The sequence below is a fragment of the Hyla sarda genome, unplaced genomic scaffold, assembly GCF_029499605.1.
Source record: "Hyla sarda isolate aHylSar1 unplaced genomic scaffold, aHylSar1.hap1 scaffold_1992, whole genome shotgun sequence".
NCBI classification, from domain to species: Eukaryota; Metazoa; Chordata; class Amphibia; order Anura; family Hylidae; genus Hyla; species Hyla sarda.
This window is the reverse complement of record NW_026608652.1, coordinates 22,677-37,908: the sequence shown is the minus strand read 5'-3', so window position 1 is coordinate 37,908 and position 15,232 is coordinate 22,677. Positions and strand designations below refer to the sequence as shown.

At 45.5% G+C, this 15,232-nt stretch overlaps 7 non-coding genes across 7 annotated transcripts; all 7 read right to left on the bottom strand.

Moving 5' to 3' along the window:
• Positions 1-13: 13 nt before the first annotated feature.
• LOC130317377 (U2 spliceosomal RNA) lies at positions 14-204 on the bottom strand. Its single transcript, XR_008864503.1, has one exon. It is a non-coding gene; the product is annotated as a U2 spliceosomal RNA (small nuclear RNA).
• Positions 205-2,303: 2,099 nt separating this feature from the next.
• Positions 2,304-2,494, bottom strand: LOC130317369 (U2 spliceosomal RNA). Its single transcript, XR_008864495.1, has one exon. It is a non-coding gene; the product is annotated as a U2 spliceosomal RNA (small nuclear RNA).
• Positions 2,495-4,576: 2,082 nt separating this feature from the next.
• LOC130317367 (U2 spliceosomal RNA) lies at positions 4,577-4,767 on the bottom strand. Its single transcript, XR_008864494.1, has one exon. It is a non-coding gene; the product is annotated as a U2 spliceosomal RNA (small nuclear RNA).
• A 2,092-nt stretch (positions 4,768-6,859) lies between these two features.
• On the bottom strand, positions 6,860-7,050 carry LOC130317366 (U2 spliceosomal RNA). Its single transcript, XR_008864493.1, has one exon. It is a non-coding gene; the product is annotated as a U2 spliceosomal RNA (small nuclear RNA).
• A 2,088-nt stretch (positions 7,051-9,138) lies between these two features.
• On the bottom strand, positions 9,139-9,329 carry LOC130317365 (U2 spliceosomal RNA). The gene has a single exon (XR_008864492.1). It is a non-coding gene; the product is annotated as a U2 spliceosomal RNA (small nuclear RNA).
• A 2,089-nt stretch (positions 9,330-11,418) lies between these two features.
• Positions 11,419-11,609, bottom strand: LOC130317364 (U2 spliceosomal RNA). The gene has a single exon (XR_008864491.1). It is a non-coding gene; the product is annotated as a U2 spliceosomal RNA (small nuclear RNA).
• A 2,100-nt stretch (positions 11,610-13,709) lies between these two features.
• Positions 13,710-13,907, bottom strand: LOC130317380 (U2 spliceosomal RNA). The gene has a single exon (XR_008864505.1). It is a non-coding gene; the product is annotated as a U2 spliceosomal RNA (small nuclear RNA).
• Positions 13,908-15,232: the final 1,325 nt, after the last annotated feature.

The window sequence follows — 15,232 nt, the reverse complement described above, 5'->3', positions numbered from 1 at the left end:
TAACCCTGTAACGGGGTGGTGCACTGTACCCGAAGATACTGCCATATCGGGTCAATGCATAGGGCGACGGAAGCAAGCTTCGAAATCGGCCCCCGTTCTCAAAAATCCATTTAATATATGGTCCCCAGATAGGGGACGTATCAGATATTAAACTGATAAGAACAGATACTACACTTGATCTTAGCCAAAAGGCCGAGAAGCGATAACCGTGAAAGGGGCGGGCCCAACAAGGTCCCCTTCATGGGCACTATCACTGCTTGCTGTCAGGGAGGCTGCCAGACAATTTTCCATGCACACTCTGGGCTGGGGGGCAGTCAACCACCAGTACACACAGCAGAACCCAAACCCATACCATTATTGCTAAGCAGCAAGACAGGGGCCCATTGCACTCCCACGGGGCCTTTTTAAATGCAATCCATAACCCGGATTTGCCAGGAACCCTTCTTACTCCTCCTACTTGCATGTGACACTGGGCTTAGGATCTGCATAGGAAACACACACACAAGCACACACCTACCTTTGTTGCCTGCAGATGCCTCCTTGGCTGTCCCCAAACGGTATCAAACCAACACCCACGGGAAGCTGTAAGCATAGAGGACATGCCTGCACCCCATTGGACTTACCTGTGTGGGTTAAACCCGGGTTATTTGACAACCTATGGCGGTGATGGTTCTGCTCAGGCAGAGCAGTGCTGATGCTCCTCATAAAGCTGTCGCTGCTGTGAAGGTTCTAGGTGACATCACAAATCCCTATGGTTACATACACAACAAAGCTGGGTTGTTGTTGTTTACACTCTGCAAGGCCTGTGGAAGTGAGTGACATCATAGCACTGTAGTTCTGAGGGTTCTAGATGGATGCAACAATCTCCTGTTGCTTCTATGAAGGCCATAATAGACGACATCACCAAACAGCTCCATAGTCACATACACAGCAAAGGAGAGATGTTGTTTACACCTAGTGATGTCAGTGGTATTGAGTGACATCACAGCACAGTGCTAAGGCTCCTGGGCCTGGACACAGCAGCGGCTGCAATATCTCAACGGAGAATACGTTTATATATATGTGTGTGTGTGCGCGTATATATATATATATATATATATATATATATATATATATATATATATATATATATATATTCTCCGCCGAAATCACTTTTAAACCCATTTCCACCTTTTTTTCCCTTCTCTTCCTCTTACTTTTTTTTCACGTTTTTTTACGTTTTTCTCCTTTTCGCCTCTTTTCTGGGCGTATTATTCTTCTTTTTCTTCTTTTTTTTCGTCTAATGCATACCCCATCAGTGCAGCAATGCTTATTCAATACCGCCAGCAGATGGAGACACTGGGGGATAATTTTCTAAGGATTTATACTGATTTTTCCTGTCTGAATTTGTCGCACAGAAAGTTGCAGGCCAAATATGTGTGACATTTCTGCGACTTTAGCTTCTAGAGCATTTTTACAACATTATACATAGGTGCTGAATACATAAAAAGCGACTGTTCAGCGACAGACAAGTCGCATCGGCTGAAAGTAGGCCAGAATGTCAGTCCATGTTGGAGCAGGTTTAGATACAGTCTAAAGCATAGATCTCAAAGTCTGTGCACAGAATTTAGCAAGGGCCTCGCACCTTCTGATGCATCAGGTAGGTGCACAATAGCATAGCCTAACCCTCTGTACTTTGGTCTATATTGATGCGGGACATAGACAGCCAGCTGATGACCAATCCATTAGTGCAATGGATGGCTGGAAGCATTTGTCTTTGCCTTTGCAATACCACAGAAGCAATGCATGGTCAATGTACAGCAATGACACACCTGTGTGAACAGCCAGGAGACCCCCCCCCCCCATGTTATGTTACATAGTTACATAGTTAGTACGGTCGAAAAAAGACATATGTCCATCAAGTTCAACCAGGGAATTAAGGGGTAGGGGTGTGGCGCGATATTGGGGAAGGGATGAGATTTTATATTTCTTCATAAGCATTAATCTTATTTTGTCAATTAGGAACATTCAGCACCCACCCGCTATCAAGGCAGCTGCCTATCATGTCATGCCCTACCTGCACAGGTGTGCTGGCTACTCAAATGATCCAATTAAGGAGGCCATTTAGTCAGCAGCAGCAGAAGTCCTGTGCCTGGACGCTCCAACAGCGGCCAGACACAAGCAGAAGCAGAAGCAGCAGCAGCACCACCTTTTGTTTTTTGGCTGCAGCAGCAGCAGCAGCAAGGCCCACAGGGCTGGCTAGCTGGCTAGCCAGCAAGCAGGTAGCAATGAAAGTAGGAATCTTTCTTTTTAACCCTGTAAGGGGGTGGTGCACTGTACCCGAAGATACTGCCATATCGGGTCAATGCATAGGGCGACGGAAGCAAGCTTCGAAATCGGCCCCCGTTCTCAAAAATCCATTTAATATATGGTCCCCAGATAGGGGACGTATCAGATATTAAACTGATAAGAACAGATACTACACTTGATCTTAGCCAAAAGGCCGAGAAGCGATAACCGTGAAAGGGGCGGGCCCAACAAGGTCCCCTTCATGGGCACTATCACTGCTTGCTGTCAGGGAGGCTGCCAGACAATTTTCCATGCACACTCTGGGCTGGGGGGCAGTCAACCACCAGTACACACAGCAGAACCTAAACCCATACCATTATTGCTAAGCAGCAAGACAGGGGCCCATTGCACTCCCACGGGGCCTTTTTAAATGCAATCCATAACCCGGATTTGCCAGGAACCCTTCTTACTCCTCCTACTTGCATGTGACACTGGGCTTAGGATCTGCATAGGAAACACACACACAAGCACACACCTACCTTTGTTGCCTGCAGATGCCTCCTTGGCTGTCCCCAAACGGTATCAAACCAACACCCACGGGAAGCTGTAAGCATAGAGGACATGCCTGCACCCCATTGGATTTACCTGTGTGGGTTAAACCCGGGTTATTTGACAACCTATGGCGGTGATGGTTCTGCTCAGGCAGAGCAGTGCTGATGCTCCTCATAAAGCTGTCGCTGCTGTGAAGGTTCTAGGTGACATCACAAATCCCTATGGTTACATACACAACAAAGCTGGGTTGTTGTTGTTTACACTCTGCAAGGCCTGTGGAAGTGAGTGACATCATAGCACTGTAGTTCTGAGGGTTCTAGATGGATGCAACAATCTCCTGTTGCTTCTATGAAGGCCATAATAGACGACATCACCAAACAGCTCCATAGTCACATACACAGCAAAGGAGAGATGTTGTTTACACCTAGTGATGTCAGTGGTATTGAGTGACATCACAGCACAGTGCTAAGGCTCCTGGGCCTGGACACAGCAGCGGCTGCAATATCTCAACGGAGAATACGTTTATATATATGTGTGTGTGTGCGCGTATATATATATATATATATATATATATATATATATATATATATATATTTCTCCGCCGAAATCACTTTTAAACCCATTTCCACCTTTTTTTCCCTTCTCTTCCTCTTACTTTTTTTTCACGTTTTTTTACGTTTTTCTCCTTTTCGCCTCTTTTCTGGGCGTATTATTCTTCTTTTTCTTCTTTTTTTTCGTCTAATGCATACCCCATCAGTGCAGCAATGCTTATTCAATACCGCCAGCAGATGGAGACACTGGGGGATAATTTTCTAAGGATTTATACTGATTTTTCCTGTCTGAATTTGTCGCACAGAAAGTTGCAGGCCAAATATGTGTGACATTTCTGCGACTTTAGCTTCTAGAGCATTTTTACAACATTATACATAGGTGCTGAATACATAAAAAGCGACTGTTCAGCGACAGACAAGTCGCATCGGCTGAAAGTAGGCCAGAATGTCAGTCCATGTTGGAGCAGGTTTAGATACAGTCTAAAGCATAGATCTCAAAGTCTGTGCACAGAATTTAGCAAGGGCCTCGCACCTTCTGATGCATCAGGTAGGTGCACAATAGCATAGCCTAACCCTCTGTACTTTGGTCTATATTGATGCGGGACATAGACAGCCAGCTGATGACCAATCCATTAGTGCAATGGATGGCTGGAAGCATTTGTCTTTGCCTTTGCAATACCACAGAAGCAATGCATGGTCAATGTACAGCAATGACACACCTGTGTGAACAGCCAGGAGACCCCCCCCCCCCCATGTTATGTTACATAGTTACATAGTTAGTACGGTCGAAAAAAGACATATGTCCATCAAGTTCAACCAGGGAATTAAGGGGTAGGGGTGTGGCGCGATATTGGGGAAGGGATGAGATTTTATATTTCTTCATAAGCATTAATCTTATTTTGTCAATTAGGAACATTCAGCACCCACCCGCTATCAAGGCAGCTGCCTATCATGTCATGCCCTACCTGCACAGGTGTGCTGGCTACTCAAATGATCCAATTAAGGAGGCCATTTAGTCAGCAGCGCAGAAGTCCTGTGCCTGGACGCTCCAACAGCGGCCAGACACAAGCAGAAGCAGAAGCAGCAGCAGCACCACCTTTTGTTTTTTGGCTGCAGCAGCAGCAAGGCCCACAGGGCTGGCTAGCTGGCTAGCCAGCAAGCAGGTAGCAATGAAAGTAGGAATCTTTCTTTTTAACCCTGTAAGGGGGTGGTGCACTGTACCCGAAGATACTGCCATATCGGGTCAATGCATAGGGCGACGGAAGCAAGCTTCGAAATCGGCCCCCGTTCTCAAAAATCCATTTAATATATGGTCCCCAGATAGGGGACGTATCAGATATTAAACTGATAAGAACAGATACTACACTTGATCTTAGCCAAAAGGCCGAGAAGCGATAACCGTGAAAGGGGCGGGCCCAACAAGGTCCCCTTCATGGGCACTATCACTGCTTGCTGTCAGGGAGGCTGCCAGACAATTTTCCATGCACACTCTGGGCTGGGGGGCAGTCAACCACCAGTACACACAGCAGAACCTAAACCCATACCATTATTGCTAAGCAGCAAGACAGGGGCCCATTGCACTCCCACGGGGCCTTTTTAAATGCAATCCATAACCCGGATTTGCCAGGAACCCTTCTTACTCCTCCTACTTGCATGTGACACTGGGCTTAGGATCTGCATAGGAAACACACACACAAGCACACACCTACCTTTGTTGCCTGCAGATGCCTCCTTGGCTGTCCCCAAACGGTATCAAACCAACACCCACGGGAAGCTGTAAGCATAGAGGACATGCCTGCACCCCATTGGACTTACCTGTGTGGGTTAAACCCGGGTTATTTGACAACCTATGGCGGTGATGGTTCTGCTCAGGCAGAGCAGTGCTGATGCTCCTCATAAAGCTGTCGCTGCTGTGAAGGTTCTAGGTGACATCACAAATCCCTATGGTTACATACACAACAAAGCTGGGTTGTTGTTGTTTACACTCTGCAAGGCCTGTGGAAGTGAGTGACATCATAGCACTGTAGTTCTGAGGGTTCTAGATGGATGCAACAATCTCCTGTTGCTTCTATGAAGGCCATAATAGACGACATCACCAAACAGCTCCATAGTCACATACACAGCAAAGGAGAGATGTTGTTTACACCTAGTGATGTCAGTGGTATTGAGTGACATCACAGCACAGTGCTAAGGCTCCTGGGCCTGGACACAGCAGCGGCTGCAATATCTCAACGGAGAATACGTTTATATATATGTGTGTGTGTGCGCGTATATATATATATATATATATATATATATATATATATATATATATATATATTTCTCCGCCGAAATCACTTTTAAACCCATTTCCACCTTTTTTTCCCTTCTCTTCCTCTTACTTTTTTTTCACGTTTTTTTACGTTTTTCTCCTTTTCGCCTCTTTTCTGGGCGTATTATTCTTCTTTTTCTTCTTTTTTTTCGTCTAATGCATACCCCATCAGTGCAGCAATGCTTATTCAATACCGCCAGCAGATGGAGACACTGGGGGATAATTTTCTAAGGATTTATACTGATTTTTCCTGTCTGAATTTGTCGCACAGAAAGTTGCAGGCCAAATATGTGTGACATTTCTGCGACTTTAGCTTCTAGAGCATTTTTACAACATTATACATAGGTGCTGAATACATAAAAAGCGACTGTTCAGCGACAGACAAGTCGCATCGGCTGAAAGTAGGCCAGAATGTCAGTCCATGTTGGAGCAGGTTTAGATACAGTCTAAAGCATAGATCTCAAAGTCTGTGCACAGAATTTAGCAAGGGCCTCGCACCTTCTGATGCATCAGGTAGGTGCACAATAGCATAGCCTAACCCTCTGTACTTTGGTCTATATTGATGCGGGACATAGACAGCCAGCTGATGACCAATCCATTAGTGCAATGGATGGCTGGAAGCATTTGTCTTTGCCTTTGCAATACCACAGAAGCAATGCATGGTCAATGTACAGCAATGACACACCTGTGTGAACAGCCAGGAGACCCCCCCCCCCCATGTTATGTTACATAGTTACATAGTTAGTACGGTCGAAAAAAGACATATGTCCATCAAGTTCAACCAGGGAATTAAGGGGTAGGGGTGTGGCGCGATATTGGGGAAGGGATGAGATTTTATATTTCTTCATAAGCATTAATCTTATTTTGTCAATTAGGAACATTCAGCACCCACCCGCTATCAAGGCAGCTGCCTATCATGTCATGCCCTACCTGCACAGGTGTGCTGGCTACTCAAATGATCCAATTAAGGAGGCCATTTAGTCAGCAGCAGCAGAAGTCCTGTGCCTGGACGCTCCAACAGCGGCCAGACACAAGCAGAAGCAGAAGCAGCAGCAGCACCACCTTTTGTTTTTTGGCTGCAGCAGCAGCAGCAGCAAGGCCCACAGGGCTGGCTAGCTGGCTAGCCAGCAAGCAGGTAGCAATGAAAGTAGGAATCTTTCTTTTTAACCCTGTAAGGGGGTGGTGCACTGTACCCGAAGATACTGCCATATCGGGTCAATGCATAGGGCGACGGAAGCAAGCTTCGAAATCGGCCCCCGTTCTCAAAAATCCATTTAATATATGGTCCCCAGATAGGGGACGTATCAGATATTAAACTGATAAGAACAGATACTACACTTGATCTTAGCCAAAAGGCCGAGAAGCGATAACCGTGAAAGGGGCGGGCCCAACAAGGTCCCCTTCATGGGCACTATCACTGCTTGCTGTCAGGGAGGCTGCCAGACAATTTTCCATGCACACTCTGGGCTGGGGGGCAGTCAACCACCAGTACACACAGCAGAACCTAAACCCATACCATTATTGCTAAGCAGCAAGACAGGGGCCCATTGCACTCCCACGGGGCCTTTTTAAATGCAATCCATAACCCGGATTTGCCAGGAACCCTTCTTACTCCTCCTACTTGCATGTGACACTGGGCTTAGGATCTGCATAGGAAACACACACACAAGCACACACCTACCTTTGTTGCCTGCAGATGCCTCCTTGGCTGTCCCCAAACGGTATCAAACCAACACCCACGGGAAGCTGTAAGCATAGAGGACATGCCTGCACCCCATTGGACTTACCTGTGTGGGTTAAACCCGGGTTATTTGACAACCTATGGCGGTGATGGTTCTGCTCAGGCAGAGCAGTGCTGATGCTCCTCATAAAGCTGTCGCTGCTGTGAAGGTTCTAGGTGACATCACAAATCCCTATGGTTACATACACAACAAAGCTGGGTTGTTGTTGTTTACACTCTGCAAGGCCTGTGGAAGTGAGTGACATCATAGCACTGTAGTTCTGAGGGTTCTAGATGGATGCAACAATCTCCTGTTGCTTCTATGAAGGCCATAATAGACGACATCACCAAACAGCTCCATAGTCACATACACAGCAAAGGAGAGATGTTGTTTACACCTAGTGATGTCAGTGGTATTGAGTGACATCACAGCACAGTGCTAAGGCTCCTGGGCCTGGACACAGCAGCGGCTGCAATATCTCAACGGAGAATACGTTTATATATATGTGTGTGTGTGCGCGTATATATATATATATATATATATATATATATATATATATATATATATTCTCCGCCGAAATCACTTTTAAACCCATTTCCACCTTTTTTTCCCTTCTCTTCCTCTTACTTTTTTTTCACGTTTTTTTACGTTTTTCTCCTTTTCGCCTCTTTTCTGGGCGTATTATTCTTCTTTTTCTTCTTTTTTTTCGTCTAATGCATACCCCATCAGTGCAGCAATGCTTATTCAATACCGCCAGCAGATGGAGACACTGGGGGATAATTTTCTAAGGATTTATACTGATTTTTCCTGTCTGAATTTGTCGCACAGAAAGTTGCAGGCCAAATATGTGTGACATTTCTGCGACTTTAGCTTCTAGAGCATTTTTACAACATTATACATAGGTGCTGAATACATAAAAAGCGACTGTTCAGCGACAGACAAGTCGCATCGGCTGAAAGTAGGCCAGAATGTCAGTCCATGTTGGAGCAGGTTTAGATACAGTCTAAAGCATAGATCTCAAAGTCTGTGCACAGAATTTAGCAAGGGCCTCGCACCTTCTGATGCATCAGGTAGGTGCACAATAGCATAGCCTAACCCTCTGTACTTTGGTCTATATTGATGCGGGACATAGACAGCCAGCTGATGACCAATCCATTAGTGCAATGGATGGCTGGAAGCATTTGTCTTTGCCTTTGCAATACCACAGAAGCAATGCATGGTCAATGTACAGCAATGACACACCTGTGTGAACAGCCAGGAGACCCCCCCCCCCCCATGTTATGTTACATAGTTACATAGTTAGTACGGTCGAAAAAAGACATATGTCCATCAAGTTCAACCAGGGAATTAAGGGGTAGGGGTGTGGCGCGATATTGGGGAAGGGATGAGATTTTATATTTCTTCATAAGCATTAATCTTATTTTGTCAATTAGGAACATTCAGCACCCACCCGCTATCAAGGCAGCTGCCTATCATGTCATGCCCTACCTGCACAGGTGTGCTGGCTACTCAAATGATCCAATTAAGGAGGCCATTTAGTCAGCAGCAGCAGAAGTCCTGTGCCTGGACGCTCCAACAGCGGCCAGACACAAGCAGAAGCAGAAGCAGCAGCAGCACCACCTTTTGTTTTTTGGCTGCAGCAGCAGCAGCAGCAAGGCCCACAGGGCTGGCTAGCTGGCTAGCCAGCAAGCAGGTAGCAATGAAAGTAGGAATCTTTCTTTTTAACCCTGTAAGGGGGTGGTGCACTGTACCCGAAGATACTGCCATATCGGGTCAATGCATAGGGCGACGGAAGCAAGCTTCGAAATCGGCCCCCGTTCTCAAAAATCCATTTAATATATGGTCCCCAGATAGGGGACGTATCAGATATTAAACTGATAAGAACAGATACTACACTTGATCTTAGCCAAAAGGCCGAGAAGCGATAACCGTGAAAGGGGCGGGCCCAACAAGGTCCCCTTCATGGGCACTATCACTGCTTGCTGTCAGGGAGGCTGCCAGACAATTTTCCATGCACACTCTGGGCTGGGGGGCAGTCAACCACCAGTACACACAGCAGAACCTAAACCCATACCATTATTGCTAAGCAGCAAGACAGGGGCCCATTGCACTCCCACGGGGCCTTTTTAAATGCAATCCATAACCCGGATTTGCCAGGAACCCTTCTTACTCCTCCTACTTGCATGTGACACTGGGCTTAGGATCTGCATAGGAAACACACACACAAGCACACACCTACCTTTGTTGCCTGCAGATGCCTCCTTGGCTGTCCCCAAACGGTATCAAACCAACACCCACGGGAAGCTGTAAGCATAGAGGACATGCCTGCACCCCATTGGACTTACCTGTGTGGGTTAAACCCGGGTTATTTGACAACCTATGGCGGTGATGGTTCTGCTCAGGCAGAGCAGTGCTGATGCTCCTCATAAAGCTGTCGCTGCTGTGAAGGTTCTAGGTGACATCACAAATCCCTATGGTTACATACACAACAAAGCTGGGTTGTTGTTGTTTACACTCTGCAAGGCCTGTGGAAGTGAGTGACATCATAGCACTGTAGTTCTGAGGGTTCTAGATGGATGCAACAATCTCCTGTTGCTTCTATGAAGGCCATAATAGACGACATCACCAAACAGCTCCATAGTCACATACACAGCAAAGGAGAGATGTTGTTTACACCTAGTGATGTCAGTGGTATTGAGTGACATCACAGCACAGTGCTAAGGCTCCTGGGCCTGGACACAGCAGCGGCTGCAATATCTCAACGGAGAATACGTTTATATATATGTGTGTGTGTGCGCGTATATATATATATATATATATATATATATATATATATATATATATATTTCTCCGCCGAAATCACTTTTAAACCCATTTCCACCTTTTTTTCCCTTCTCTTCCTCTTACTTTTTTTTCACGTTTTTTTACGTTTTTCTCCTTTTCGCCTCTTTTCTGGGCGTATTATTTCTTCTTTTTCTTCTTTTTTTTCGTCTAATGCATACCCCATCAGTGCAGCAATGCTTATTCAATACCGCCAGCAGATGGAGACACTGGGGGATAATTTTCTAAGGATTTATACTGATTTTTCCTGTCTGAATTTGTCGCACAGAAAGTTGCAGGCCAAATATGTGTGACATTTCTGCGACTTTAGCTTCTAGAGCATTTTTACAACATTATACATAGGTGCTGAATACATAAAAAGCGACTGTTCAGCGACAGACAAGTCGCATCGGCTGAAAGTAGGCCAGAATGTCAGTCCATGTTGGAGCAGGTTTAGATACAGTCTAAAGCATAGATCTCAAAGTCTGTGCACAGAATTTAGCAAGGGCCTCGCACCTTCTGATGCATCAGGTAGGTGCACAATAGCATAGCCTAACCCTCTGTACTTTGGTCTATATTGATGCGGGACATAGACAGCCAGCTGATGACCAATCCATTAGTGCAATGGATGGCTGGAAGCATTTGTCTTTGCCTTTGCAATACCACAGAAGCAATGCATGGTCAATGTACAGCAATGACACACCTGTGTGAACAGCCAGGAGACCCCCCCCCCCCATGTTATGTTACATAGTTACATAGTTAGTACGGTCGAAAAAAGACATATGTCCATCAAGTTCAACCAGGGAATTAAGGGGTAGGGGTGTGGCGCGATATTGGGGAAGGGATGAGATTTTATATTTCTTCATAAGCATTAATCTTATTTTGTCAATTAGGAACATTCAGCACCCACCCGCTATCAAGGCAGCTGCCTATCATGTCATGCCCTACCTGCACAGGTGTGCTGGCTACTCAAATGATCCAATTAAGGAGGCCATTTAGTCAGCAGCAGCAGAAGTCCTGTGCCTGGACGCTCCAACAGCGGCCAGACACAAGCAGAAGCAGAAGCAGCAGCAGCACCACCTTTTGTTTTTTGGCTGCAGCAGCAGCAGCAGCAAGGCCCACAGGGCTGGCTAGCTGGCTAGCCAGCAAGCAGGTAGCAATGAAAGTAGGAATCTTTCTTTTTAACCCTGTAAGGGGGTGGTGCACTGTACCCGAAGATACTGCCATATCGGGTCAATGCATAGGGCGACGGAAGCAAGCTTCGAAATCGGCCCCCGTTCTCAAAAATCCATTTAATATATGGTCCCCAGATAGGGGACGTATCAGATATTAAACTGATAAGAACAGATACTACACTTGATCTTAGCCAAAAGGCCGAGAAGCGATAACCGTGAAAGGGGCGGGCCCAACAAGGTCCCCTTCATGGGCACTATCACTGCTTGCTGTCAGGGAGGCTGCCAGACAATTTTCCATGCACACTCTGGGCTGGGGGGCAGTCAACCACCAGTACACACAGCAGAACCTAAACCCATACCATTATTGCTAAGCAGCAAGACAGGGGCCCATTGCACTCCCACGGGGCCTTTTTAAATGCAATCCATAACCCGGATTTGCCAGGAACCCTTCTTACTCCTCCTACTTGCATGTGACACTGGGCTTAGGATCTGCATAGGAAACACACACACAAGCACACACCTACCTTTGTTGCCTGCAGATGCCTCCTTGGCTGTCCCCAAACGGTATCAAACCAACACCCACGGGAAGCTGTAAGCATAGAGGACATGCCTGCACCCCATTGGACTTACCTGTGTGGGTTAAACCCGGGTTATTTGACAACCTATGGCGGTGATGGTTCTGCTCAGGCAGAGCAGTGCTGATGCTCCTCATAAAGCTGTCGCTGCTGTGAAGGTTCTAGGTGACATCACAAATCCCTATGGTTACATACACAACAAAGCTGGGTTGTTGTTGTTTACACTCTGCAAGGCCTGTGGAAGTGAGTGACATCATAGCACTGTAGTTCTGAGGGTTCTAGATGGATGCAACAATCTCCTGTTGCTTCTATGAAGGCCATAATAGACGACATCACCAAACAGCTCCATAGTCACATACACAGCAAAGGAGAGATGTTGTTTACACCTAGTGATGTCAGTGGTATTGAGTGACATCACAGCACAGTGCTAAGGCTCCTGGGCCTGGACACAGCAGCGGCTGCAATATCTCAACGGAGAATACGTTTATATATATGTGTGTGTGTGCGCGTATATATATATATATATATATATATATATATATATATATATATATATATATATATATATTTCTCCGCCGAAATCACTTTTAAACCCATTTCCACCTTTTTTTCCCTTCTCTTCCTCTTACTTTTTTTTCACGTTTTTTTACGTTTTTCTCCTTTTCGCCTCTTTTCTGGGCGTATTATTCTTCTTTTTCTTCTTTTTTTTCGTCTAATGCATACCCCATCAGTGCAGCAATGCTTATTCAATACCGCCAGCAGATGGAGACACTGGGGGATAATTTTCTAAGGATTTATACTGATTTTTCCTGTCTGAATTTGTCGCACAGAAAGTTGCAGGCCAAATATGTGTGACATTTCTGCGACTTTAGCTTCTAGAGCATTTTTACAACATTATACATAGGTGCTGAATACATAAAAAGCGACTGTTCAGCGACAGACAAGTCGCATCGGCTGAAAGTAGGCCAGAATGTCAGTCCATGTTGGAGCAGGTTTAGATACAGTCTAAAGCATAGATCTCAAAGTCTGTGCACAGAATTTAGCAAGGGCCTCGCACCTTCTGATGCATCAGGTAGGTGCACAATAGCATAGCCTAACCCTCTGTACTTTGGTCTATATTGATGCGGGACATAGACAGCCAGCTGATGACCAATCCATTAGTGCAATGGATGGCTGGAAGCATTTGTCTTTGCCTTTGCAATACCACAGAAGCAATGCATGGTCAATGTACAGCAATGACACACCTGTGTGAACAGCCAGGAGACCCCCCCCCCCCATGTTATGTTACATAGTTACATAGTTAGTACGGTCGAAAAAAGACATATGTCCATCAAGTTCAACCAGGGAATTAAGGGGTAGGGGTGTGGCGCGATATTGGGGAAGGGATGAGATTTTATATTTCTTCATAAGCATTAATCTTATTTTGTCAATTAGGAACATTCAGCACCCACCCGCTATCAAGGCAGCTGCCTATCATGTCATGCCCTACCTGCACAGGTGTGCTGGCTACTCAAATGATCCAATTAAGGAGGCCATTTAGTCAGCAGCAGCAGAAGTCCTGTGCCTGGACGCTCCAACAGCGGCCAGACACAAGCAGAAGCAGAAGCAGCAGCAGCACCACCTTTTGTTTTTTGGCTGCAGCAGCAGCAGCAGCAAGGCCCACAGGGCTGGCTAGCTGGCTAGCCAGCAAGCAGGTAGCAATGAAAGTAGGAATCTTTCTTTTTAACCCTGTAAGGGGGTGGTGCACTGTACCCGAAGATACTGCCATATCGGGTCAATGCATAGGGCGACGGAAGCAAGCTTCGAAATCGGCCCCCGTTCTCAAAAATCCATTTAATATATGGTCCCCAGATAGGGGACGTATCAGATATTAAACTGATAAGAACAGATTTTTAAGTTGCCCTCAGAACTCACTCAGAGTTCCAAGATCTTATTTGAAACTCAATTATTGTGTTCATCCTTGGGTAACATAATTTAATTTCTTTTCTTAAACACCAAATGAAATAAAAAGAAACATTTTAAAATCAATACATAAAGAAAAACCCATAAAATAACTAAACCATACCTTACTTTCTAATTAACAAATCTCCATTAGAAAGTCATTCCCTTCCTCCAAGCATACACCGTTAGGAAATCAATCAAACCTAGACTGATATTCCCTCTAGTCACATCACTCTTGGCTTGAGATGCCAACCAGGCTGGAATTTTATACGCTTCAATGAAACGATTCATATCCGCCTTAAAAGAAAAATAAACTTTGTCCCGCACCTCCTCCTCCCGTGACTTAAATCTTGCTTTTAGCTCAATCATTTCTTTATCAAATGTCCGTCTTTCTGTTTCTGACAGATTCTCCAATAAACTTCCAAGCACACCACCATATTGTGACGGCACAAACTCTTCCACCTCTTTCTTTTTCTTCTGTTCCGCTGCTCTTCTTATTGGAACCTGTTCTAGCTCAGGCTCTTTTGCTTCAACTACTTCCTCTCGGCTTCTTTTAACCGCCTCTTTTTTCCCAACCTTTTTCTTGGGACAAGAGCCAAGAAGATGGCCCTCATTCCCACACAGATGGCACTTCTTCTTCTTCTCACAATTCTCCGCCTCATGACCTTCTTCTTGGCACTTGAAGCACCACAGGAATGTACATACGTCCTTACTATGGCCATACTGCTTACACTTACGGCAAAACTCTTGCATGCCGGAGAAAAACAAGTCACCGTTTACCGTTCCAATTTTAAACCGCCCTGGCGGGACTATTAGCTTACCATCCACCGTTTCTTTAAATTTTACTTCAAACTTCCATTTGGTAGTCCATAATCCAAACTGGTTCAAAATCTTACCTTTGGGCAATACATTATCACAAAATCTTAACAGGAAAGTAACAATGTCTTCTTCTGGTGTATATGGGCTGTACATTCTTACAGTCACCAGTCTTTCTCTGCGAGGGAAGTGTGGAATTATCCCCACTCCCTCCAGGACCGAACTTCCTTTCCTTTGCTGAAAACGGCTCCAGAATACATCATAGTCCTCTTCTGACATAAGCACAACATCATAGTATCCACTCTTTGGAAATTCCAGCATGGAAAGAATTTGTTTCTTCCTGATCTCCAAGAGCTTGAACAAAACATCCTCGACCACGAATACCAGGCCTCTCTCCTTTTTCCGCACATCCTGCAAGGAAATCCGCACTCCATTCCGTAATCTTGCGAAGGATGGTACACCTTCAGAAGCAGATCCACGATCTTCAGCCATCTCCAAGGTA